General features: G+C 41.2%; 2 pseudogenes; both read right to left on the bottom strand.

Moving 5' to 3' along the window:
• Positions 1-7,925: 7,925 nt before the first annotated feature.
• On the bottom strand, positions 7,926-8,044 carry LOC134948057 (5S ribosomal RNA; annotated as a pseudogene).
• Positions 8,045-9,973: 1,929 nt separating this feature from the next.
• Positions 9,974-10,092, bottom strand: LOC134937020 (5S ribosomal RNA; annotated as a pseudogene).
• Between the last annotated feature and the right edge of the window lie 15,781 nt (positions 10,093-25,873).

The following is a 25,873-nucleotide window of genomic DNA, read 5'->3' as shown; positions in this document are numbered from 1 at the left end:
ATTTTGGCATAAACTTTGTACCTACTTCAACAAAATGTTTGCTTTGAATTTACCGTTAAATATTTGTGCAATGTTATTTGCTGATTTTTCAGAATGGTTGGGAATCTCCGACATTTCTACTATAGTCCCGACCTTGACGGTCATGGTAACAGTGGCAAGGCAGATGATACTTTCCCATTGGCTGTGCCCGATGGCCCCGACTATACAAGAGAAGGAGAATGCTCTGCTAGAAGTTATCTATCATGAACGCCAGATGGCGACTGTGCATGCTACTAATGGTATCAGTCTTTTCTATAAGAAATGGGGTCTAGCTTTAAGTAATATGCCTCCACATACCCGAGACCAACTGCACAGATTTTTTGATCCTGTCTCCAAGCGCGGGCAGCTGTCTCCTCTTTCTTAAGTGTGTGCAGTCAAGAATATGCAGTTCAATAATGGTTTTGCCTGAATGTTTTCACTATATTTCAGGTGTGCCAACATAATATCTGCTCTCCTTGTATGGAGTGACATTCCAGCTCCCTATCCCCCTATCTTCTCTCTCCTTTCTTTTTCTATTCCCTTCTCTTTGCTTTTTCATTCTTTTTTTCTTTTCTCTGATCTCTCTATTACTTCCTTTGATATAAATATTAAAAAATCGATCAGCCATTATGTTTTTCATATTAATTTCTGGAACTGTATTGTATCTATGTCCTTTGAGGATATTCCTTTATAAACTTTCCAGATGTATGGTTGTTTTCCCATGTGTACCTTTGGCTGTTCAATAAACAGATTATAAAAAAAATGCTACTCATTTACCTATCAGTGGTGGACACCAAGAAAATGAATCGTTTCAGCCTTTCATAGGAAAAATTGAATACCAAAAATAGGACTGGCTATTAAAATTTCTTCTTACTGTATACTGGTGTATGTCTAGATTAAGCATTACTCATTCCATTCTCTCCTAGTGTCCTCTTACATTCTCTGACCTCTATCATCTAACAATCTATCCTCCAGCATATTATCTTTTGAAATATGAAATATGGGTTTCTATTAACAAGAAAATGGTACACAGTTCACTCCTTACATACCACGCTGAGGCAACCCCTCTTTTCAACCTTTATTATTAAATACTACTTTTTTGCTTTTGTGGGATAAAGGCCTCAGAACTACTTCTAAAGTTATTGTTCGGGGTGACACAATATTACAATTTTCTGACCTCCAATTCCAATATGATCTGTCACGACAACACTTCTTCATGTACAGTATTTACAAACTTGACACTTTATTGTATCCTTACCACACAATTTGCATGTACCCACATCTACTGATACATTGGTTTACTCACAATACTCCAAATTCCACAATGCAAACCATATAAAACCAGTTATTTGTATCTTTATCTTTTATCTGACTCCTCTTCTACCGTTTGGAAAAATTTGCTGGAGGGTTGGCTCAAAGACATCCCTTCTATTAACTCACATGAAGATCTAATGAAATTTTCTGATCCCACTATGAGAATCAGCCCAATCCGCATACCTCCAAAAAGTACATGTTAGAGTAGTTCACCAAGCTTATGTATCTCCAGCTCAACGTAAACATATAGTTTATTTGGAAACTGCAATACGCCTCAAGTGTGGCTATTTCAAATAAACCTTCTTTCCAATGCTTTTTGGAGTGCAGCAAAATAAAAATAAAAAATAAATAAAAAATAAATATATATATAATCATATATATATATATATATATATATATATATATATATATATATATATATAAAAACCTGATCCTTTGGTCTGCTTACATTCCAACTTTTCAAATTGGGATCTTGGTCCTGTGAGAAAATCCATTACACCAATTATTGTGATTCTACTCACTACAACCAAATAAATAATTCTAATTCATTGGACCAAAAGATCCTCTCCCTCTCTATGCACCATTGCCAAAAGATAAATGAGAGACATGAGACCGAACAATGTAGAAGATTTGAAGGCCGCTATTCAATCATCCTGGTCTTACATAACACCTCAGCAGTGCCACAGGCTGAAAGAATCTAAGCCATGCCCAAACCAAGCACTGAGTACATATGCATGATTATACTTTTCAGAGGGCCGACATTTCTGTATTTAAAATCCTTATTTATTGATTTTACGTAATATTCTAATTTTCTGAGTTTTGGATTTCGGGTTTTCTTAAACTGTAAGCCAAAATCATCAAAAATATAACAAATAAAGGCTTGAAATACTGTATCTCACTTTGCATGTAATGAGTCTATATAATATAGTAGTTTAACCTTTAAAGTTTAATTACTGAAATAAATGAACTTTTGCATGTTATTCAAATTTTCTGAGTTTCACCTGTACTCAAAATGTTCAAATCCATGGATTGGTTTATTTTTTGCCAACTTTTATCTATTTCTTCATCATTTTGGTCATGTAAATTTTGTTATTGTTTGCTTACAGTATGTATTATTTTTTTCTCTTTTTTTATTTTAATATTGGCTTCCCAAACTTAGGTGCCTCATGCTCTTATTGATATTTGGATTGACTGTGCAGAAATATTATCTCTCTTATTTTGAATTGGAGATTCCGTTCTCCCATTCTATCCCCATCATCCCCCTCAATCTTATTGTGTCTACCCCCACTTGGCCAATATGTTTTCATGTCTGCCTTTATTATCCCTGCTCTGCTTACACTTTAAAAATGTATATACCTCCTCCATTAAATAATGCTGAGGAGGGTTAGTGCAATCATTGCTGTGATGATGAAACCCTTCATCACTGGATGGAGTTTCCTACTCCTCCTACCAGTTGCCATAACCCCTTCTCTAATCTCATATCTGAGTTAGGTCTGGTTGACATTTTGGGGGGCTTGCTATACCTATGTTAATCTGTTTATCTTTGGGAGGTCATTGCAAAATTCAGCATGGGCCTGAGATTCAGTCAATGTGTCCATATGCTAAGGTCTTCAAGAGCTGCCCAGGTAATTGTAAATGAACATACTATTGTTACATAGGAGTACACTTCAGGACTGCCCACTTGCCCTATTGTATATTTGTTCCCATTGGCCATTGAGCCTTTGGCATACAGTATCTGGTAAGGTCTGATTCTAATATTTGTGGTTTATGGGCCAGAGTAATTGTAGATATAGTACTATGGGCATGATTCTGAGTCTCAAACAATGCCAGTGTTTATGGGCCGGAGTGATTATTTGATACTGCACATGTACAAAGATCCCTAAAAACACATATGTTGCATGAATTACACTGTGTGTACTTACAGAGGTGAAGTTGCAGTTGAGGTGCACAGTATAAGAAATAAACTGAAAATATGCAGGTAGTTGTTGGGCGGTGACTGGGAGGTGTCACATGCATATCACAGAAGTGGTTACATACAGAGATGTCTAATCATTCACATTGGTGCCCATACACGGTAGGAAAATCTACACCTACAATACGGCATTGCAAGTAAGACATTTTTTAAAAAGGTGTGAGGAGAAATCCAATGGGAGGGGGTTGAATCAGGTGTGAGTAATCAGGAGGAGGAGGGGCTGATTACAGCAGCTGCTTGAGAGCCTATATAATCAGTAAACAGACTAATTTGAGCTTGCTGATTGTAAGGAGGCTTGCATTTTAAAGTGAAGCTTGGATTTTTAAGTGTATTGTGAGTTGGAAACAGCAGTAGGTGAGTTTCTGATTATTCTCTGTCTATCCATATAGGGATTGTGACATTGTGGGAGAAATTTTGTGAAAATCTGATTGTTTGTATCTGTACTGTGCTTTTTTAAAAAGGTGTGAGGAGAAATCCAAGGGGAGGGGGTTGAATCAGGTGTGAGTGATCAGGAGGAGGAGGGGCTGATTACAGGAGCTGCTTGAGAGCCTATACAATCAGTGAACAGACTAATTTGAGCTTGCTCATTGTAAGGAGGCTTGCATTTTAAAGTGATGCTTGGATTTTTAAGTGTATTGTGAGTTGGAAACAGCAGTAGGTGAGTTAGAATACAGAAAAAGGTTAGTTTTATAATATGCAATTAGGAACACACACATTTGCAATACCATTAAAATTCTGGGGAGGCTGCAAGGGGCTGACCTTGTGAGTGAGTGAAAGGGTCTCTAACTTGGAGTAGCAGAGGGCATGTGATTGTTGTGTGTGTGAAGGGCAGATATTTTGAGGGCTGCCTTTGTTTCTGTCTTTGTTTTTGTTCTATTTTGTTTGTGAGCGTACTAGATACTGCCCAGTGATGCTGCCGGTGGGGAAAGAGCCTACTGCTGCTGACAGCAGACTACCAGGGACACACAATCGGCCTGCAAGGTCTGAATCCACTGCTGAGCTGAACAAGGGGGCAAGGAAGACTGCTGCTGCAGACATCAGAGGAAGGGGTTGGAAACTGCTGTATAAAAGCGAAGGAACCAGTGACTACTGCTGCATAAAAGCGAAGGACTAGGGTACGCAAAGGATATATAAGTATAAGCTTAACTTCATTATTGTATAGTGAGTGTTTTGCCTAGATTGTTTTGGCATCTCTATTTCTTCTTGGGTAACAGGGAGTTAGACCTTACAAAAATATGGGTGGGGCTGGTTTTGGGGATTTCACTCAGTGCATGTAGTGCAATATGTACGTGCACCTGGAGCAACCGTCCCAGTGTGAGTACATCTGCACGAGATGTGTGCGAATGGTTGCCCTGGAAGCCCATGTACCTAATCTAGAGCAGACCATTACGCGACTGAGGGATATTCACAATCTCGAGTGAAGTTTAGATAGAACGGTGGAGGAGTTGAGGGAGGGGTCACTGGTAGATGAGGATGACCAGACAGTTTGCTGGGTCACAGTTAGAAGGAAGAAAAAGAGGGGGAGGCTCGAAATCTCTGAACTATCAAACCTGAATAAATTTGCATGACTGGACGAGGAATCAGAGCATGATAATGAGGAAATAATGGTGCCGGAGAAGACTGTTCCATCTAGCAACCAGAGGAGCGATCTCTCTGGCGCAGTTGGGATAAAAGTTAGTAAGGTACCTAGCCAGATTGTGGTGGTAGGGGATTCCATTATCAGGAAGACAGATAGGGCAATCTGCTACCGGGACATAATCGCCATATGGTCTGTTGTCTCCCGGGTGCTCGGGAGGGGCTGGGCATGATCCAGCGGTCTTGGTGCACGTTGGCATCAATGACAAAGTTAGTGGAAGGTGGGATGTCCTTAAGAAAGACTATAGGGAATTAGGCAAGAAACTTAAGGCAAGGACATCTAAGGTAATATTCGTCAAATTATTACCCATGCCACGCGCTATCCCAGGGAGACAGAGGAAGATTAGTGAGGTAAATGTGTGGCTTAGGGATTGGTGCAGGAAATATACGTTACGGTAAGAACTTACCGTTGATAACGGAATTTCTCCTATGTTCACAGGTATCCACAGGATAACATTGGGATATGCCGGAGCGAAAGCGGAAATGGCACCAAATAGTCTCAAGCTTTCTGGCCTCCCAGGATGCATTGTGGCTCCTCCATATAATCCCGCCCACTGACTCAGTCAAATCAGTTGTTTCACAGCAATCTAGGCAGGAGCATCATGTAGAAACCTATTCAGGTGATAAGAACACACATGCACACCCTTCCATACAAGAGGGAAAAGGTTTAGTGATTGTAAAGATCCTCAAATCAGGTGCGTCAGGTTGGGATCCCTGAGGATACCTGTGGACATAGGAGAAATTCCGTTATCAACGGTAAGTTCTTACCATAACATCTATTTCTCTGGCTTGGTCCACAGGTTATCCACAGGATAACAGTGGGATTCCCAAAGTCATTTTTAGTGGTGTGGATGCTCCTGATTATACAGGAGAACCTTTCACCCAAATTCCGCATCATGAGAGGCAAAAGTATCTAAGGCATAATGTCTAATGTATGTGTTAATGGAAGACCATATGGCTGCCTTGCAAATCTGTTCTGCTGAAGCACCATGTTGTGCTGCCCATGAAGGACCTACCTTACGGGTAGAGTGCGCAGAGACATTAGCCGGAGCAGTGAGATCAGCACGAGAATATGCTTCTGAAATTACCATTTGGAGCCATCTTGCCAGTGTTTGTTTACTAGCAGGCAATCCTCTTTTGTGATATCCGTAGAGAATGAAGAGAGAATCAGTCTTTCTGATGGCACTAGTACGATCTATGTAGATTCTTAATGCACGGACCACGTCCAGCGACGCTTCTCCCACAGAAAGTCCCGATTCCTGAAAAGCCGGGACTACAATCTCTTCGTTAAGGTGAAACTTTGAGACCACCTTCGGAAGATACCCAGATCTAGTTCTGAGAACTGCCTTATCTGGATAAAGATCAGAAAAGGAGACTTATACGACAGTGCTCCTAAATCTGACACTCTTCTAGCTGACGCCATCATCAGTAGCAAGAGAACTTTAGCCGTCAACCATTTAAGATCTGCTGTCTTAAGTGGTTCAAACGGAGCCCCCTGAAGGATTTTAAGAACCAGATTCAAATACCAGGGAACTGCAGGAGGAACAAACGGAAGTTGAATGTGCAACATTCCCTGAAAGAAAGTAGGTTAGCAATCTTTTTCTGAAACCATACAGTTAATGCTAATACTTGAACTCTCAAGGAAGCTACTTTTAACCCCTTATCCAATCCTGCTGGAAGGAATTCCAAAATCCTGGATACTAAAAGATCTTGGATCCATACTCCTTCCACTACACCAATGAATATAGGCTTGCATATTCGATGATAAATACGAGCTGAAGAAGGTTTTCTTGCTCTAAGCATAGTTTGAATTGCATGTTGTGAAAATCCTCTTGACTTTTTTCAGTACACCAATGAATATAGGCTTGCCATATTCTATGATAAACACGAGCTGAAGAAGGCTTTCTTGCTGTAAGCATAGTTTGAATTACTTGCTTTGAAAATCCTCTAGCTTCTAAGATAGAGGTTTCAACAGCCAAGCCGTCAAAGACAGACGATCCAGATGGCTGATAACAAGGACCCTGCATTAGTAGATCTGGACGTTGAGGGAGCAGTATTGGAGCTTCCACGGACATCCTTAGTAGATCTGTGTACCAATGCCTTCTGGGCCAAGCTGGAGCTAGTAGAATTATAGCCCCCTTAGCTTGCTTTATTTTCCTCACCACCCTGGGTAACAGGGAGATTGGAGGAAACTGATATGCCAGATGAAATTCCCATTTCTATGGCAGTGCATCTACAAGGATCACCCCAGGATCCTTTGTTTTTGACCCATATATCAGAACTTTGTTGTTCAGATGAGACGCCATGAGATCTATCTCTGGCAGACCCCATCTGTTTACTAGAGTCTGAAACACTTCCGGGTATAACGCCCATTCGGTTTCCTGAAGGGTGTGTTGACTGAGAAAGTCAGCACTCCTGGAACAAACACTGCGGCCAATGCCGGAAGGTGGAGTTCTGCCCATCTTAGTATGTGAGTTACTTCCTACATTAACCTTTTGCTGTGAATTCCTCCCTGATGACTGAGGTACGCTACTGCTGTTGCATTGTCTGAGTGGATCTGGACTGGTCTCCCTTGCAGAATGTCCTTTGTCTGAACCAGAGCCATATATATATGGCCCTTATTTCTAACAGATTTATTCGCAGGTAATAAAGGGAAAAAAAGTAAAGAAAAAGTGACCTTTGTTGGGAGCACTCACTCTTGGAAACAATGTTAGTTTAATTTATGCGTAATAATGTGAATATGAGAAAATTAAAACGTAACCTTTAATTATATTAAAGTAAAATAAGAGTACACCTGAATTTCTTACTGTGTTTAAAAATATGGTTAAACAATGTAAACCATCGGTTTGAAACTAAGACTGTGAATATATAGATGAATAAATAAGGCAAAAAAATATATACGGCAAAAAATACGGCAAAAAATACCAAGCCCTCCAGGCATTGATTTCTAAGGTTAGTGCAATAGCCGATGTATTGCCATCAGAAAAACCTACAACACCTGGTATTCCTTAGTGGTCAACCACATAAGTACTGACCAGGCCCAACACCGTATTGCTTCCAAGATCAGACAAGATTGGGCATGTGCGGTGTGGTATGGTAGTAGATTTAAGGTTGATAAGGCAAAACCCTGCAGCTGGTATGCAGCTATTAGGTACACCATAAGCCTGGTTGTTATGATGGGCAGATGATCTCTTAATACAGAAACATATGTTTGACCGTCATTGCACCAAATTGTACCCCAAATGTATAGGTATACGGAGGTTTAAATCATATGGTCAATGAGTATTGCCGACAGGAACCGCCTGTATGTTGCTTTTTGTGCTGTGCAACATCATTAAGAATGGGTTTTTATCGTTTGATAAGGCAAAGATAAACCCTTTGTTACACTGAGGACATGCCAACAAAATTAGTAAACATCCAAGCATAAATATGTTTGAAGTAATATAGTATCATTAAAGCTGAAACTGAATTGATCTAGAACATTCCACCTTCCTCCCCCTCCACCCTCACAAAAGGTATAGGGCAGGAAATGAAAATGGACCAGAGAACATATTTGTCAGCTGAGAAGACAGATTTGAAAAAGTGGATTAGGTAGATAGGAAATATATCTCCAGAGACACAATCTCTATTATCCACAGAAAGGCTAACTAACCCAGTAGAGCCTGAAGTACTGTCTTTGTAACAATATTGTCGAGCTAGTATGCTTTCAAAAAAACAATTATGCATGTATCCACAGTGTATCCACAATGTATCAATCAAAATTGTGACATGTGTCCATGCCAGGTATCATATTGTATTGTCATAACAAGGGTATATACTCTGGTTTTATGCCTGTATTTAAAACCTTTGTAGACAATACCCAGTGCTGATTTCACAGGAATGAGAGAGTGACAACACCTGTACAATAATTGCCACAATCCTGAATGGTAGCAGATTATTCCTGATTATAATGTGTCAGCCACCTTCTCCCAGGGCTCCAATTTCTTACTCAGGTCGTCCAAATCACGTTCGCAGCCTTCCAGTATGAGATGGTTATGTTTAATCAAAATGCCCATGAGTTCCATGGAGCACTTGAGGAGACTGTTGTCCCATTCAGTTTTGAGATTTTCACTGGCTAGATTGAAAGTAGGGAAAACCCTTGGCCTGAGGCCACGTGGTGCTATCTTGTTCTTTAAAAAGTTCTCTAGTGTAGTAAGGTCCCAATTGGTTCTTATTTGCTTATGCAGTAACTGTTTGAGTTGTACAAAATCTGTTTCCCAGTTAGTGTGTGGTTCTGTATCCACTATGTTGCTGGGAAAAATCTCATCTAAATTTTCTCTATTCCTGTGTTTATAGGACAATTCCTGCTTTAAATTGAAGCTCATATTAATTATGTGTGGGACTAAGCCCGTTTGTGTACAAAAAACTATGGTTACTGAAAAAGTATTTTTAATTACATCCACTTGTCCGTGCTGGTGTTCCTAAGAAAACTATTTCTAGTTACTAGAATATACAGTAAATAATTGGGTTAAGGATGCCGCACACGACTGAGTGATGTTAAGTAAATTAGTGATTTGAGTATGTTTCCAAGAAAACCGACCAACCCAAAGAAAACTTTCAGAATTTATCACCATCTACCATTGAGGAGAAAATTTCTATAGGTAGATAAAGAAGGTGATTGTCGATGGTGCTCCCATAGGTCTATTACATAGGTAATAAAGGGAAGAAAAGTAAAGAAAAAGTGACCTTTGTTGGGAGCACTCACTCTTGGAAACAATGTTAGTTTAATTTATGCGTAATAATGTGAATATGAGAAAATTAAAACGTAACCTTTAATTATATTAAAGTAAAAAAAGAGTACACCAGAATTTCTTACTGTGTTTAAAAATATGGTTAAACAATGTAAATCATCGGTTTGAAACTAAGACTGTGAATATATAGATGAATAAATAAGGCAAAAAAATATATACGGCAAAAAATACGGCAAAAAATACCAAGCCCTCCAGGCATTGATTTCTAAGGTTAGTGCAATAGCCGATGTATTGCCATCAGAAAAACCTACAACACCTGGTATTCCTTAGTGGTCAACCACCTAAGTACTGACCAGGCCCAACACCGTATTGCTTCCAAGATCAGACGAGATTGGGCATGTGCGGTGTGGTATGGTAGTAGATTTAAGGTTGATAAGGCAAAACCCTGCAGCTGGTATGCAGCTATTAGGTACACCATAAGCCTGGTTGTTATGATGGGCAGATGATCTCTTAATAGAGAAACATATGTTTGACCGTCATTGCACCAAATTGTACCCCACAAAAGGTATAGGGCAGGAAATGAAAATGGACCAGAGAACATATTTGTCAGCTGAGAAGACAGATTTGAAAAAGTGGATTAGGTAGATAGGAAATATATCTCCAGAGACACAATCTCTATTATCCACAAAAAGGCTAACTAACCCAGTAGAGCCTGAAGTACTGTCTTTGTAACAATATTGTTGAGCTAGTATGCTTTCAATAAAACAATTATGCATGTATCCACAGTGTATCCACAATGTATCAATCAAAATTGTGACATATGTCCATGCCAGGTATCATATTGTATTGTCATAACAAGGGTATATACTCTGGTTTTATGCCTGTATTTAAAACCTGTGTAGACAAAACCCAGTGCTGATTTCACAGGAATAAGAGAGTGACAACACCTGTACAATAATTGCCACAATCCTGAATGGTAGCGGATTATTCCTGATTATAATGTGTCAGCCACATGAGGACACAGTGTCTCCATATATTTTTATAGCATCTAAAAAGCAAAAAGTTTACCATATGTAATAAATAATGCCTTTAGTGGATGGCATAGATTTGCCGGTAAGGACCAGTACACATAGCGTTAAATTACATTAGTGCGTGGCTGGAGAGCGGGAGACCAATGGTGTGCAGGATAAGAAAAAATTTATACTTATGACCAAATGGTGTATGTTTCCTGCTCGCTAAGTGCCGCTGACCGCTCGACTTCACGAGCTGTATGTCTATGCGGCTCGCCTGGTCTCCTCTCCTTCCCTTATGGTCCATTTTCCCTGGAACCAGAAACTTTCGACACCGCTCCCCAGCCCTGAAGACTGGCATCTCTTGTCAGGACTTGCCAATCTGTTATCCAAAAGGGTCTCCCCTTGTCTAGATGGTCCATCTGAAGTCACCAGGTTAGTGACCTTTTTACATTTACTGGAAGCTTTGTCATGTCTTTTTATTGTCTGATGTATTCCGTTCCATCTGGTTAGAATGAGGTGTTGTAGAGGTCTGGAGTGGAATTGTGCATATTCCACCATGTCGAATGTTGACACCATCAGACCCATTAGTCGTATTGCTGCATGGACTGATATTGTGCAACAACTCCTGAGTCATTCATGCACCTTAGATATCTTTTTCCAAGGTAAAATTATTCTTTGTAGACTTGAATCCAATATGGCCCCAAATGAACCATCCATTGTGATGGATTCAGAGACGATTTTTTCCCATTTATGAGCCATCCGTGTCCTTGTAGACAGACTATCGTCTGTTGGAGATGGCTCAAGAGTAATTCCTGGGATTGTGCCAGGATTAAAGATCATTGAGGTATGGAAAAATTCTTATCCCCTGTTTATGGAGATAATCTGCCATAACCACCATAATTTTGGTAAATACCCTGGGGGCTGTCACTAGCCCAAAGGGCAAAGCCTGGAACTGCAAATGTTGCTGGAGGATGGCCAACCTGAGGTAACACTGATGGGATCGAGCTATGGGCACATGTAGGTAAGCATCCTGTATATTCAAAGATACCATGTAATCTGCTGGTTCCATAGCCAAAACTATGGAACATAGCTTTTTCATGTGAAACCTTGGAACCCAAATGTATTTGTTTAACATTCTATATAACCCTTACTCAGTAGAGTGTGATACAGGGAAACTCACCCCACTTCCAAGATCGATCAATACGCTCGAAAGACGCTGAGTGGATTCAGACACTACTAGTGTACACTGCCACTCCGGTAACTGATAACGGACACAGACGCTCAGTGAATGATGAGTGTCTGCAGACGCTCCTGTCTGTGACCCGGTCTCTGCAGCAACTCTAGTGTACACAACAGCAGCGGCCTAAGCTTCGACAGAGTACCCTCGTGGTAGCGTCTGAGACGGAAGTGAGGTCATCAGTTCATGGACGGGAGACGCACAGAAACTGGTCATGAACTGAGGGAGGGGTGGCCAGGAGAGCGTCTGACTCCCCCTGCTGACATAAACTCTAGGGATCGTGGCCTGAACCTAGTCCTGGCGCCTATGATCCCTAAAGCATAGCGCTGTTGCACTTTAGAGTGGCGGTGCATCAACCACTGTTTGTAGTCTCCTCCAATACAGTGCGGCTGTGTCCGGAAACCCCTAGTAAGAGGAAACCGATGTACTTACCTTCCCCCCATGCTCCGGCCACAGCCTGGTAACGTCTGCTGGACCTGCTAGAACATCCGTCACAGACGCCTGCCGAGACAGCACTGTACCGTGGAGGTAAGCGTTGTTGCGACTCGGTGGAGAGTTGTTGGAGCGACTCTTTCTAGTATGCGTTTAAGATGCTGTTAAGAAAGATCACTCAAAAACATAGTAAGACTATAAAAATTAAATAACAAAAGCTTAGGGCTGCCCTTAACAGCAGCCCTGAGACCACGGTCTTGCTCCTGCTGCACCAAACAAAAAACTGATTTGACTGTGTCAGTGGGTGGGATTATATGGAGGAGCCCCGATGCATCCTGGGAGGCCAGAAAGCTTGTGACTATTTGGTGCCATTTCCGCTGTCGCTCCGGCATATCCCGATGTTATCCTATGGATAACCTGTGGACCCAGCCGGAGAAAGAAGGGTTTGTGTTCCTAGAACACTGGGCAGACTTCTTAGTCAGGCGCCATTTATTTTGTCGTGATGGATTGCACCTGAATGAGGAAGGGGCAGCGGTGCTGGGTGGGAAGGATGGTTAGAAGGTTGGAGGAGATTTTAAACTAAGTGCATGGGGGGAGGGTTTAGCAAAAAATTATGGGTCATTCAGTAAGAATAGCAGGGGTGGCGTTAGTGAACAAAATGGGGGAGGAGTAGGGGGAGGAATAGAGCAGACGGCAAGGGTAGTAATATGGGAACTAAAAAGGGTTTTAGAATAACAGTATCCAACAACGATAATGGGTCATCTTTACTGCATAAGAATTACGATGTCCCTACCATAAGGGGAAATACATATCTCAATTGTATGTATGTATTTAAAGAATTACAGGTAAAAAGGGGGAAATAGAAATCCTAACAGCAAGCAGGGAATATGATATTATTGGCATTACTGAAACGTGGTGGGACGAATCTCACGATTGGACAGTCAATCTAGAGGGTTACAGGAGAGACAGACTAAATAAAGGAGAGACAGACTACAGGAGAGACAGACTAAATAAACAGGGTGGAGGGGTATGTCTTTACGTAAAACCATTTCTTAAACCTGTTATATGGAAAGATAGTCAAGAAGGGACTGTAAATACTATTGAGATGTTATGGGTAGAAATTGCATGCGGGGGTAAAGGAATAAAGAAGTTATTATTGGGGTTATGCTACAGGCTGCCTGGTATTAATGTGTCTGTCAAGAAATTGTTACTGAACCAAATTGAAAGAGCAGCAGGAGTAGGAGACATAGTAGTGATAGGAGATAAACTGTAAAATAAATTCATGTGATACTGCTAGGGGCAATATGTTTTAAAACATGATAAATGATAATTACTTAGTTCAATTAATCAAGGAACCAACTAGGTACAATGCAATCTTAGACCTGGTATTAACTAACAATCGGGAATTGGTATCAAATATTGAAGTAGGAGAGCCCATAGGTAACAGCGACCACAATATGGTCACATTCAATATCCGTTTTCAGAAGCAGTCCTACATTAGCTCAACTAGGACTCTAAACTTTAGCAAAGCCAACATTGACATGATGAAGGTAGCGTTAAGGGACATTGAATGGGAAAGTCTGTTTCAAGGAAAAAATACTTCAGAGAAATGGGAAGTATTAAAATCACTGCTAATTAATAATACTCATAAATTTATTCCCACCAGCAGCAAAAAGAGGAATAAAAATCCCAAACCAATGTGATTTAACAAAAATATAAAGGAATTAATGGAAAAAAAAAAGATGAGCATTTAAAAAATACAAATCTGAGTGGGATGGAGATTCATTTCAACACTATAATGACTGTAACAAAATATGCAAAAAAGGAATAAGAGCGGCTAAAGTAGAAACTGAAAGACTAATAGCAAAGGAAAGCAAAGTGAATCCCAATTTTTTTTTAAGTACATCAACAGTAAGTGCCTAAAGAAGGCGAGTATAGGCCCTCTAAAGGACAAGAGGGGAGTCTTAATAAAAAATGTTAATGACATAGCAAACAAACTAAACAAGTTTTTCTCAACAGTATTTACCAAAGAGGACCAAATGCTGGGTCTAACACACAATCTCAACAAAGATAATGTCCCACTGCTAAATGCTTATTTGTGTGAGGAGGTAGTCTGTGACCGATTAAAAAAGATAAACATTAATAACCCAAGGGTTCTTATGGAGCTGAACTATGAACTAGCATGACCTCTATTTTTGATCTTCATGGATTCGGTTAAATCGGGTATGGTTCCCAAGGACTGGCATATAGCGGAGGTAGTGCCGATATTTAAAAAGCCAGGTAATTATAGACCAGTTAGTCTTACATCTATAGTGGGGAAAATATTGGAAGGTATTCTAAGGGACAGTATTCAAAAGTTCCTTGAAGCAAATAAGGTCATTAAAAGGAACCAACATGGATTTGTGAAGGACAGATCATGTCAAACCAACTTACTTGGCTTTTATGAAACAGTAAGTGCCAACCTGGATCAGGGTAAGGAGGTGGATATAATCTTCTTAGACTTTTCCAAAGCTTTCGACACTGTAGCACACATGCATCTTATCTATAAGCTACAAGAAATAGGGCTAGGGAGCACAATATTCACTTGGGTCAGTAATTGGTTAGATAATAGGGAGCAGCACGTTGTGGTCAATGGATCATTTTGAAATTGGAATAAAGTACTAAGTGGTGTGCAACAAGGGTCTGTACTTTGACCACTTTTTTTCAACATTTTCATCAACGACCTAACAGTAGGTCTAGAGAGCATGGTGTCAACTTTCACAGACAATACCAAATTGTGTAAGGTTACAAATACGGAGGAGGATGCCGAGTCTCTTCAGAATGACTTAACTAAACTGGAAGCATGGGCAGCAACATGGAGAAAGAGATTCAACACAGACAAATGTAAGGTAATGCACTGTGGGGTAAGAGCAAAAATAACACCTACCTACTAAATGGGGTAATGTTAGGGGATTCTGTACTGGAAAAAGACTTAGGGGTTCACATAGATAACAAATAAAGTAGGAGTGCAGCAAAGTAGGCTAATAAGATATTAGCATGCATAAAACGGGGAATTGATGCAAGGGACGAGAGTATTATACTCCCATTATATAAATCACTAGTGAGGCCACATCTTGAATACTGTGTGCAATTTTGGGCACCATTTTACAAAAAGGATATGCGGGAGCTAGAAAAGGTTCAGAGGCGGGTGACCAAACTAATCAAGGACATGGAGATGCTGGAATACGAGGAAAGGCTTACAAGGCTAGGCATGTTTACATTGGAAAAGAAGAGACTAAGAGGGGACAAGATCAACATCTACAAATATATAAAGGGTCAATACACAGAGCATGGGAGGGACCTGTTTTCTATAAGATCAGCACAGAGAACACGTGGTCACTCGCTTATGTTAGAGGAGAGGTGGAGTTTCCGCACATTGAGGCGGAAAGGGTTTTTCACACTAAGGACAATACGTGTTTGGAATTCCCTGCCTGAGAGAGCAGTAACTGCGGACTCAGTCAACACCTTTAAGAATGGGTTAGATAAAATCCTATTGGATAAAGATATTCAGGGTAATGGTGCGTAGGCACGCATTATAGTTAATTTAACTAGTCCTAAAATAAAAATAACTAGTCCTATAATAAGACTGCATAGGAGACCACAAATAGGTTGAACTCGATGGACAATTGTCTTTTTTCAACCTTAGTTACTATGTTACTATGTTACAGATGTTGGCTTCTAAAGATGCTCAAAGTGGGCATAACCGTCCTCGTACATTCAGGTGCATGCTTGTCAACCAGGAAAAGGACATTAACTAACATTAGTCTATACATAAATACACTGCTATAGCAAAATATGCAAATGTGGTTGCAGCAGTGTGTATTTCACAAATAAGCCCTATAACGTTCAATGCTGCTGACATCCTTCTGTTCCTCGCTGATGTGGATGTTTCAGTGGACAATCTCCTTCGGGTGTTTGACACCTTTTCTGGCTTATCCTGGCTGCTGCTTTACTTTTTTTTTATTAGTATAACAGTTTTTAGCATTTTAATTAATACCCCTCACCTACAGTATGTAACACTCTTTAATACATGGCTTTTGCTTCTTTCTTATTAACACTTTTGAACACCTTAACTTCTCACTAGTGTGCTGCCCTGGGGCGACTGGCCTACGCTGGCTTTGTGGGGGCCGTTACCCAGATTTATACTTAATGTTAAGGACCCATCAGACGAGGTCAACTGGATGCTGGTTGGTGGGCCTATATTTTCTTGGCCAAAAAGTATGGCAAAACCTCAATTTTGCTCTATGCTATATAATTATTCTGATTAGCAGTACTTGGTACTACAAAATGTGCATTGGCATTATATTTTCTTTCTGGAACTGCAAGTCTCAGCATGATAGCACCTCTCATTATATTTGTAATTAGCATTTGCAGTCCAAGGTCCCACTCCCCAAAATTTGGATGCTAATGTAAATGTGATCTATAGGGCAGATATTTTATGATGGTATACATAAATCTTTTGATTAGTTATGTGAAGTGTTTGGCCTACACTTTACAGCTTTTTACATATACCTTCAACTTTGTCATGCTGTGCACAGGGGCAGATCCAGAATAAATGACAGAGAGGTCACCATGACAGGGAATGAGGGTGGGTTATTTGCTCCTGTAAAAGTGGGGGTGATCTCACAAGAAGGACATGGCCTTAGAACAAGGGTGTGGCCTCAGAGGAAATGCCACATTTGATGATGGGAAGAGAGTAATGCCTTGGAGAAGCAGAGGGTGACAGGAGAGAAAGAGTGATTGTGAGATAGTGACACAGGGGAGAGATAGAGGGTGATACTGTGGGTAATGGGGAGAGATAGTGCGAGATAGAGAGGCAGTGGGTGACATAGAGGATGACAGGGAGAGGAAGTGGGTGATTGGGAAAGAGCTGCAGGAGAGAGAGTTAACAGGAGAAAGAGGTGATGAGGAGAGATAGTGGGAGATGGAGGAGAAGAAGTGTGTGACAAGAAAGGGTGACGGGTAAAGGCAGTGTGTGACAGTGAGAATGGGATGGAGAGAGGCAGTAAGTGACAGGGAGAGGCAGTGAGTGACAGGAAGGAGAGGGTGACAGGGAGTAGGTGTTGTCTTTGAGAGGCAGTTGGTGAAAGGATGTAGCAGATGGTGACTAGAGAGGGTAAAAGTGACATGTAGTGGCTGATGGTAGAGGCAGTGGGTGTCAGGTAGAGAGATTGGGTTACAGGGAGAAAGTGATTAACTTTGACAGGCAGTATATGACTGGACCTGCCACTTTTAAACATAAGTTTACAACTGTTGGGTTCCGAGGGCTGTGGTGCAGAGCAGCAGGGCTGGCATGGCTGGCTTAGTCTGGGAAATCCAGGACTATGGAACTGCAGGCAGAAGCAGGATGGCTCCTCCTATCTGCCCTGCCGAGATCATGACATCATACAAGCAGCATCACCTCCCCATCAGCACCCAGACACATAGGAACCAGAGAGGAGGATATGGGTAGAGATGAGGGTAGGCCTCCCTGCCCCTACTCCACCTTCTCCACCTGGACCATGTCCTCTTCATCATGGCCCACAGAGCTGTGGTGTGGTGTCATAGTAATGATAAGCTAGTTTGAATCATCATATACAGTAGCTGCTGGCTGTGGACCCCTTAATATTGGCAAATATGGGTGTAATGCACTGGCTGCACAGGCACCAGTTACACTCCTGACTCATCCTGGTGGCAAACATGTTGCTTAAATAAAATAAAAATAAAAATAATCATGCTCCAGAATCTGCATATGACTGCACATGTCCAGATCGGTACTATACTTATTATTGTTACCCCTTTACAGGACACACTTCTATGAATAAGCACAAATAAACTGGTTTCATTTCTTTCTAAGGTTCTTATTAATTTCTTTATAAAGTTCTTTCTTTTTTACTAGAAGCATTCCATCCACAGATGTGGGAGACTGTTTTGGATGCTCTTATCAATGATGAGTGGGGAAACATTTTTTTTTTTTTTGGGGGGGGGGTGTAATAGCCAGCGAGAAGCAGGAAGTGCCACACTTATTGCAAGTTGTCCCGATTTTCCCTGTAAAAAAGTGGGAGAACTCACATAGTCTTGCACTTCCTGTCTCACAGGCTATTACATAACCCCCTTTAAGTTCTGCTATGAATACCATTACTATTGTGAGATTTCAACAGGTTAGCAATTATGTGCTGCATAAGGTATATACTGTAGCACCTATCTCTGTCTGGATAGGATGGTAGTCCAGGCAGATGCCTACTGTTCCCCACAGGGTCTTCTGGCACCTCTTGTGGGATTGTCCTGGTGTACAGGACTTCTGAACTCAGGATGGGCAGACATTAGGGTGACCTCTCCTATGCTTCTTTTTTGACCCAGGATGTAAGTGGCCAAAACCATTGGTACTAGGCTAAGTAAAGAAGCATAACGTTTCTTTATTCAGTTATTAACTTAGTTTAATTCTACTTTAAACCCCCTATGAGCAAATATGATTATACAGTAGTGTACTATGAAAAACCAGAAACCAGATTCTATGTATAGTGGCCCTTGGTGTTGTAATTGTTTTCTTTTTACTAATAAAGTTTGCTATTATTTTAAATGCAACATTGTTCTATTTGAACTGTTGTATTGTTTTAGTCTATGACAGAAGAATAATCTGCAATGTATATAAGGCTCCCAATATCCCCACTTCTCCCTGTGCCGTGCATATTCCATACTACGCCTGTGCAGCTGTCAGTTCTGGGACTGAGGAGAGAGGAGAAACAATCTAAAACGCACCTGATTTTCTGTAACAATGGGTCTTAATCTTTTATTTGTTTTGTTTTTGTTGCTGGTCTTGTTTGTGACATTCTGCAGATCTGAGACACAGAACTCCACACCCGGATGTCACCTTGTTGTGAACTATTATACAGGTAAATCTAATTATTGTCAGGAAGAAGATAATATTATTGAAGGAATTTTCACCCGATGTACAAAGATATTTTCTCAGAGGAATGGATGGGATACTTTCTCCAGTGTCATCTGCATGATGTAAGTACAATAGATGCTGCAATTAAAATTACAGGGACATTTAAAAAAAATATTTCTGTGCATTGCTCAATAAAATAACTGCTCACATCTCTCTGTATTCTTGGCTCAAGCAGAAAATCTTTGTAACTGGCCCCTTTCAGTTAAGATTTTACTAAATATTTGCAGACTGTTGTTATACAGCAGAAGGCAGAAACATTTCTACAGTAAATTACATTATATCTAAGAATTATAAGAAACAAGCTGGTTTAGTCCCAATAGTACGTTATTGTGGTCAGTTCCTTTCTAATTATCTGCTGTTAAATGACCTCTGTTTTATTGCTTTATTTTAAAAAATACTTAAGAATAACAACAAATATTTTTTTCTAAAAATGTCAACATTAGACTTATAATATGTAACATAAAATATTACTTATGGTAATTTGAAATCACAAATGCAAGCTACAATATTATGCTGATATTTATTGGTTACCAGTAATCTCATATTCCTTTGTTTTTTCAGTCTCCATAACAATTAACAGCATAATTAGTAGGATGGTGATTAGTGTTACCAGCTGTTAGTGCTGGGTCGCTGGGCTGAAATCTGATCAGTGCAGTAATCAAACTTTATATGTGTTTTTTAAAGAAGAACTGTGTTAGGTTACTTATACCTGTACTCAGAAAAATTGCATCTTATGATTATGTGCATTTAGATTGTAAGCTTCATTGGTTCAGGGCCTGTTGTGAATAGAGCTTACTTCTTATATTACAGTGTAGGGTATTTTAGTGCTATATGAATAAACTTATTGTAGACGTCTATTCAGCACATGCCAAACTACAGTAATACAAGCAAATTTCTGATTAGCTACTTTGGTTATAGTTTCTTTGTAAAAGTTCCTAGAAATGTATTTAATGTTTTTTTTCTTTGATAACATAAGTAATTACTTTTTAGTTATATGGCAATTTTAATGAAATAATACAGGATATTGGTAGGCTATAATATTTACTTAACGTATATTCACAAAATTATCAGTATAAAGCAGTGTTCCCCCAAATGCCTGCATTACAGTCCAGGTTTTCAGGATATGCACGCTTGACAGGTGAATTAATTACTACCTTAGTTAATTTGTACCATCTGCAGCACAGGTATTAACCCCTGCATCACTTAGTGAATGGAAAAAGCAGACGCTGTATGTAGATTATACACTACAACATGGGTCTTCAACCTGCGGCCCTCCAGCTGCTGTGGAACTACACATCCCAGCATGCCCTGCCTCAGTTTTAGCATACCTTAATAGCAAAACTGTGGCAGGTCATGCTGGGATGTGTAGTTTCACAGCAGCTGGAGGGCCACAGGTTGAAGACCCATGCACTACAACAAGCCAGGAGGCTCACATCAGGTGCCTAATTAGGGTTACAACCTCATCCCTTTAATTCTGGACACATATTAATTACACAGGTTCTGTGGTAGATTAATACCAGGTGAAATGAAGTCTTGAAGTCAGCCAGCCACAGAACCTGTGTAATTAATATGTGTCCAGAATTAAAGGGATGAGGTGGTAGCCCTATGTCCAATATATGTGCGTGCACTTGTCAGTTTTATCTTGTCTTATACTGTATAGTATCCATTTCAACATATTTTGTCCTTTTATTGCTTATTTGTATTGTACTTTATATGTAGGCTTATCATACTATCCCTTTATACTGGTACACACATGAATCACACAGGTTCTGTTGCAGACTAAAACCAACTAAAATGCAGACTTGAAGACAGCCAGCCACAGAACCTGTGTAATTCATGAGTGTCCCGGATTTAAGGGACAGTATGATAAGCTTATTTATTAGAGATGAGCGGGTTCGGTTCGTCGAGATCCGAACCCCCCCCGAACTTCACGTGGTTTACACGGGTCCAAGGCAGCCTCGGTTCTTCCCACCTTACACGCAAAACCCAAATGGAGGAAAATGTCATCATCCCGCTATCGGATTCTCGCGAGATTCGGATTCCATATAAAGAGCCTTGCGTCACCGCCATTTTCACTCGTGCATTGTAGATTGAGCAGAGAGGACGTGGCTACGTTTTCTGCATGAATAGCCCAATATCAGCTAATTATCAGCTCATTATCTGTGCTCAGTATCAGTGCTGCATTGTGGTGACCAGTATATAGTAGTACAGTACAGTAGTCCATTACTGTATTTTGCTGCTCCGTGTCAGTTCTAGTATCCTGAACAGTGCTCAATGGAGGTAATTCCAAGTTGATTGCAGCAGGAATTTTTTTAGTAGTTGGGCAAAACCATGTGCACTGCAGGGGAGGCAGATATAACATGTGCAGAAAGAGTTAGATTTGGGTGTTTTATTTTGTTTCTGTGCAGGGTAAATACTGGCTTCTTTATTTTTACACTGCAAATTAGATTGCAGATTGAACACACCACACCCAAATCTAACTCTCTGCACATGTTATATCTGCCTCCCCTGCAATGCACATGGTTTTGCCCAATTGCTAACAAACTTGAGGATGCGATCAACTTGGAATAACCTCCAATATCTATGCTCATTATTATCATTGCTGCAATGTGGTGACCAGTATATAGCAGTACAGTACAGTAGTCCAGTGCTGTTCTCGCTGCCCAGTGTCAGTTCTAGTTTCCTGAACAGTGCTCAATATCTGTGCTCAGTATCATTGCTGTATTTTGGTGACCTGTATGTAGTAGTACAGTACAGTAGTTCAGTGCAGTATTTTGCTATTCCGTGTCAGTTCTATTATCCTGAACAGTGCTCAATATCTGTGCTCATTATTATCATTGCTTCATTGTGGTGACCTATATATAGTAGTACAGTACAGTAGACCAGTGCTGTTCTTGCTGCCCAGTGTCAGTTCTAGTATCCTCATCAGTGCTCAATATCTGTGCTCAGTATCAGTGCTGCATTGTGGTGAATAAAAATCCAGTGTCTTGTGCTGCATCTTTCTGCTGTAGGGTGCTGTGGTAGTGTCCTGTCACTGTGCATAGGTCATCATCATTCCAGTCACAGTGGTATCTGGTATCTATCTAGTGGTATCTAATTCCAGACATTACTGCCATCTAATTCCAGATATATTACTGGCATATAATTCCACACATTAAAAAATGGAGAACAAAAATGTGGAGGGTAAAATAGGGAAAGATCAAGATCCACTTCCACCTAGTGCTGAAGCTGCTGCCACTAGTCATGGCAGAGATGATGAAATGCCATCAACGTCGTCTGCCAAGGCCGATGCCCAATGTCATAGTAGAGAGCATGTAAAATCCGAAAAACAAAAGTTCAGTAAAATGACCCAAAAATCTAAATTAAAAGCATATGATGAGAAGCGTAAACTTGACAATATGCCATTTACGACACAGAGTGGCAAGGAACGGCTAAGGCCCTTTCCTATGTTCCTCATGACAAAAGGGTCAGCTTCACATGAGGATGGAAGCACTCCTCCTCCCACTAGAAAAATGAAAAGAGTTAAGCTGTCAAAAGCACAGCAAAGAACTGGGCGTTCTTCTAAATCACAAATCCCCAAGGAAAGTCCAATTGTGTCAGTTGCGATGCCTGACCTTCCCAACACTGGATGGGAAGAAGTGGCTCTTTCCACCATTTGCACTCCCCCTGCAAGTGCTGGAAGGAGCACCCACAGTTCAGTTCCTGATATTCAAATTGAAGATGTCACTGTTGAAGTGCACCAGGATGAGGATATGGATGTTGCTGGCGCTGAGAAGGAAATTGACAAGGAGGATTCTGATGGAGAGGTGGTTTGTTTAAGTCAGGCACCCGGGGAGACACCTTTTGTCCATGGGATGAATATGGCCACTGACATGACTGATTAAACTACAAAAAAAAATCATCTCTTTGGTATGGAATTATTTCAACAGAAATGCGGACAACTGATGTCAAGCCTTGTGTTGCCTTTGTCAAGCTGTAATAAGTAGGAGTAAGGACGTTGACCACCTAGGAAAGTTCTCCCTTATACGTCACCTGGAGCACATTCATCAGAAGACATTGACAAGTTCAAAAACTTTGGGTGACAGCGGAAGCAGTCCACTGACCACTAAATCCCTTCTTCCTCTTGTACCCAAGCTCCTGCAAACCACACCACCAACTCCCTCAGTGTAAATTTCCTCCTTAGACAGAAACGCCAATAGTCCTGCAGGTCATGACACTGGCAATTCTGACAAGTCCTCTCTTAACTGGGATTCCTCCGATGTATCCTTGAGTGTAATGCCTACTGCTGCTGGCGCTACTGTTGTTGCTGCTGGGAGCCGATCGTCATCCCAGAGGGGAAGTCGGAAGACCACTTGTACTACTTCCAGCAAGTAATTTACTGTCCAACAGTCCTTTGCGAGGAAGATGAAATATCACAGCAGTCATCCTGTTGCAAAGCGGATAACTCAGGCCTTGACAACTATGTTGGTGTTAGACATGCATCCGGTATCCGCCGTTAGTTCACAGGGACTTAGAGAATTGCTTGAGGTAGTGTGTCCCCGGTACCAAATACCATCTAGGTTCCACTTCTCTATGCAGGCAATACCAAGAATGTAAATAGATGTCAGAAAAAGAGTCACCAGTGTCCTATAAAATGCAGTTGTACCTAATGTCCACTTAACCACGGACATGTGGACAAGTGGAGCAGGCAGATTAAGTACTATATGTCTGTGACAGCCCACTGGGTAGATGTATTGCCTCCCGCAGCACAAGTAGCAGCGGCGGCACCAGTAGCAGCATCTCGCAAATGCCAACTCATTCCTAGGCAGGCTACGCAATGTATCACCGCTTTCTATAAGATGCACACAGCTGACAACCTCTTACGTAAACTGAGGAAGATCATCGCAGATTGGCTTACCCCAATTGGACTCTCCTGGGGATTTGTGACATCGGACAACACCACCAATATTGTGCGTGCATTACATGTGGGCAAATTCTTGCATATTTTGCACATACAATGAATTTGGTGGTGCAGAATAAAAAAAATGTTAGGGGCATGCAAGAGATGCTGTCGGTGGCCCGAATTGCGGGCCACTTTCGGCATTCAGCCACCATGTGCCAAAGACTGGAGCACCAGCAAACACTCCTGAACATGCCCTGCCATCAGCTGAAGCAAGAGGTGGTAACGAGGTCGAATTCAACCCTCTATATGCTTCAGAGGATGGAGGAGCAGCAAAAGGTCATTCAAGCCTATACATCTGCCTACGATATAGTCAAAGGAGGGGGAATGCACCTGACTCAAGCACAGTGGAGAATGATTTCAACGTTGTGCAAGGTTCTGTAACCCTTTGAACTTGTCACACGTGAAGTCAGTTCGGACACTGCCAGCCTGAGTCAGGTCATTCCCCTCATCAGGCTTTTGCAGAAGAAGCTGGAGAGATTGAAGGAGGAGCTAAAATGGAGTGATTATGCTAGGCATGTGGGTCTTGTGGATGGAGCACTTCATTCTCTTAACCAGGATTCATGGGTGGTCAATCTGTTGAAATCAGAGCACTACATTTTGGCCACCGTGCTCGATCCGAGGTTTAAAGCCTATGTTGAATCTCTCTTTCCGGTAGACACAAGTCTGCAGATGTTCAAAGACCTGCTGGTGAGACACTTGTCAAGTCAAGCGGATCGTGACCCGCCAACAGCTCCTCCTTCATTTTCTACTGCCACTGGAGCTGCCAGGAAAGGGATAACATTTACAAAACCACCCGCTGGCGGTGATGCAGGACAGTCAGGAGCAAAAACTGACATCTGGTCCAGACTGAAGGACCTGCCAATGATTACTGTCTACACTCAAGGGATGTGATTCTGTCACCATTGAAAGAATGCTGGAGGATTATATGAGTGACGGCATCCAAGTAGGCATGTCAGACAGTCCATACGTATACTGGCAGGAAAAAGAGGCAATTTGGAGGCCCTTACACAAATTGGCTTTATTTAATCTAAGTCCCCCCCCCCCCTCAAGTGTGTACTCCGAAAGAGTGTTTAGTGAAGCCGGTCACCTTGTCAGCGATCGGCATAGGGGGTTACTTCCAGAAAATGTGGAGAAGATGATGTTCATCAAAATGAATTATAATCAATTCCTCCGTGGAGACTTTTAGCAGCAATTGCCTCTATAAAGTACAGAGGGACCTGTGATGGAGGATTCTAGTGGGACAAATTCATTCTCTGTGAGGAGGGGGATGTACACAGTGAAAGGGGTGAGGAATCAGACGATGAGGAGGAGGTGGACATCCTGCCTCTGTAGAGCCAGTTTGTGCAAGGAGAGATTGATTGCTTCTTTTTTGGTGGGGGCCCAAACCAACCAGTCATTTCAGCCACAGTCGTGTGGCAGACCCTGTCGCTGAAATGATGGGTTTGTTAAAGTGTGCATGTCCTGTTTATACAACATAAGGGTGGGTGGGAGGGCCCAAGGACAATTCCATCTTGCACCTCTTTTTTCTTTATTATTTATCTTTGCATCATGTGCTGTTTTGGGACTATTTTTAAGTGCCATCCTGTCTGACACTGCAGTGCCACTCCTAGATG

The sequence above is a fragment of the Pseudophryne corroboree genome, chromosome 1, assembly GCF_028390025.1.
Source record: "Pseudophryne corroboree isolate aPseCor3 chromosome 1, aPseCor3.hap2, whole genome shotgun sequence".
NCBI lineage: Eukaryota > Metazoa > Chordata > Amphibia > Anura > Myobatrachidae > Pseudophryne > Pseudophryne corroboree.
This window is presented reverse-complemented; position numbering and strand designations above follow the sequence as displayed.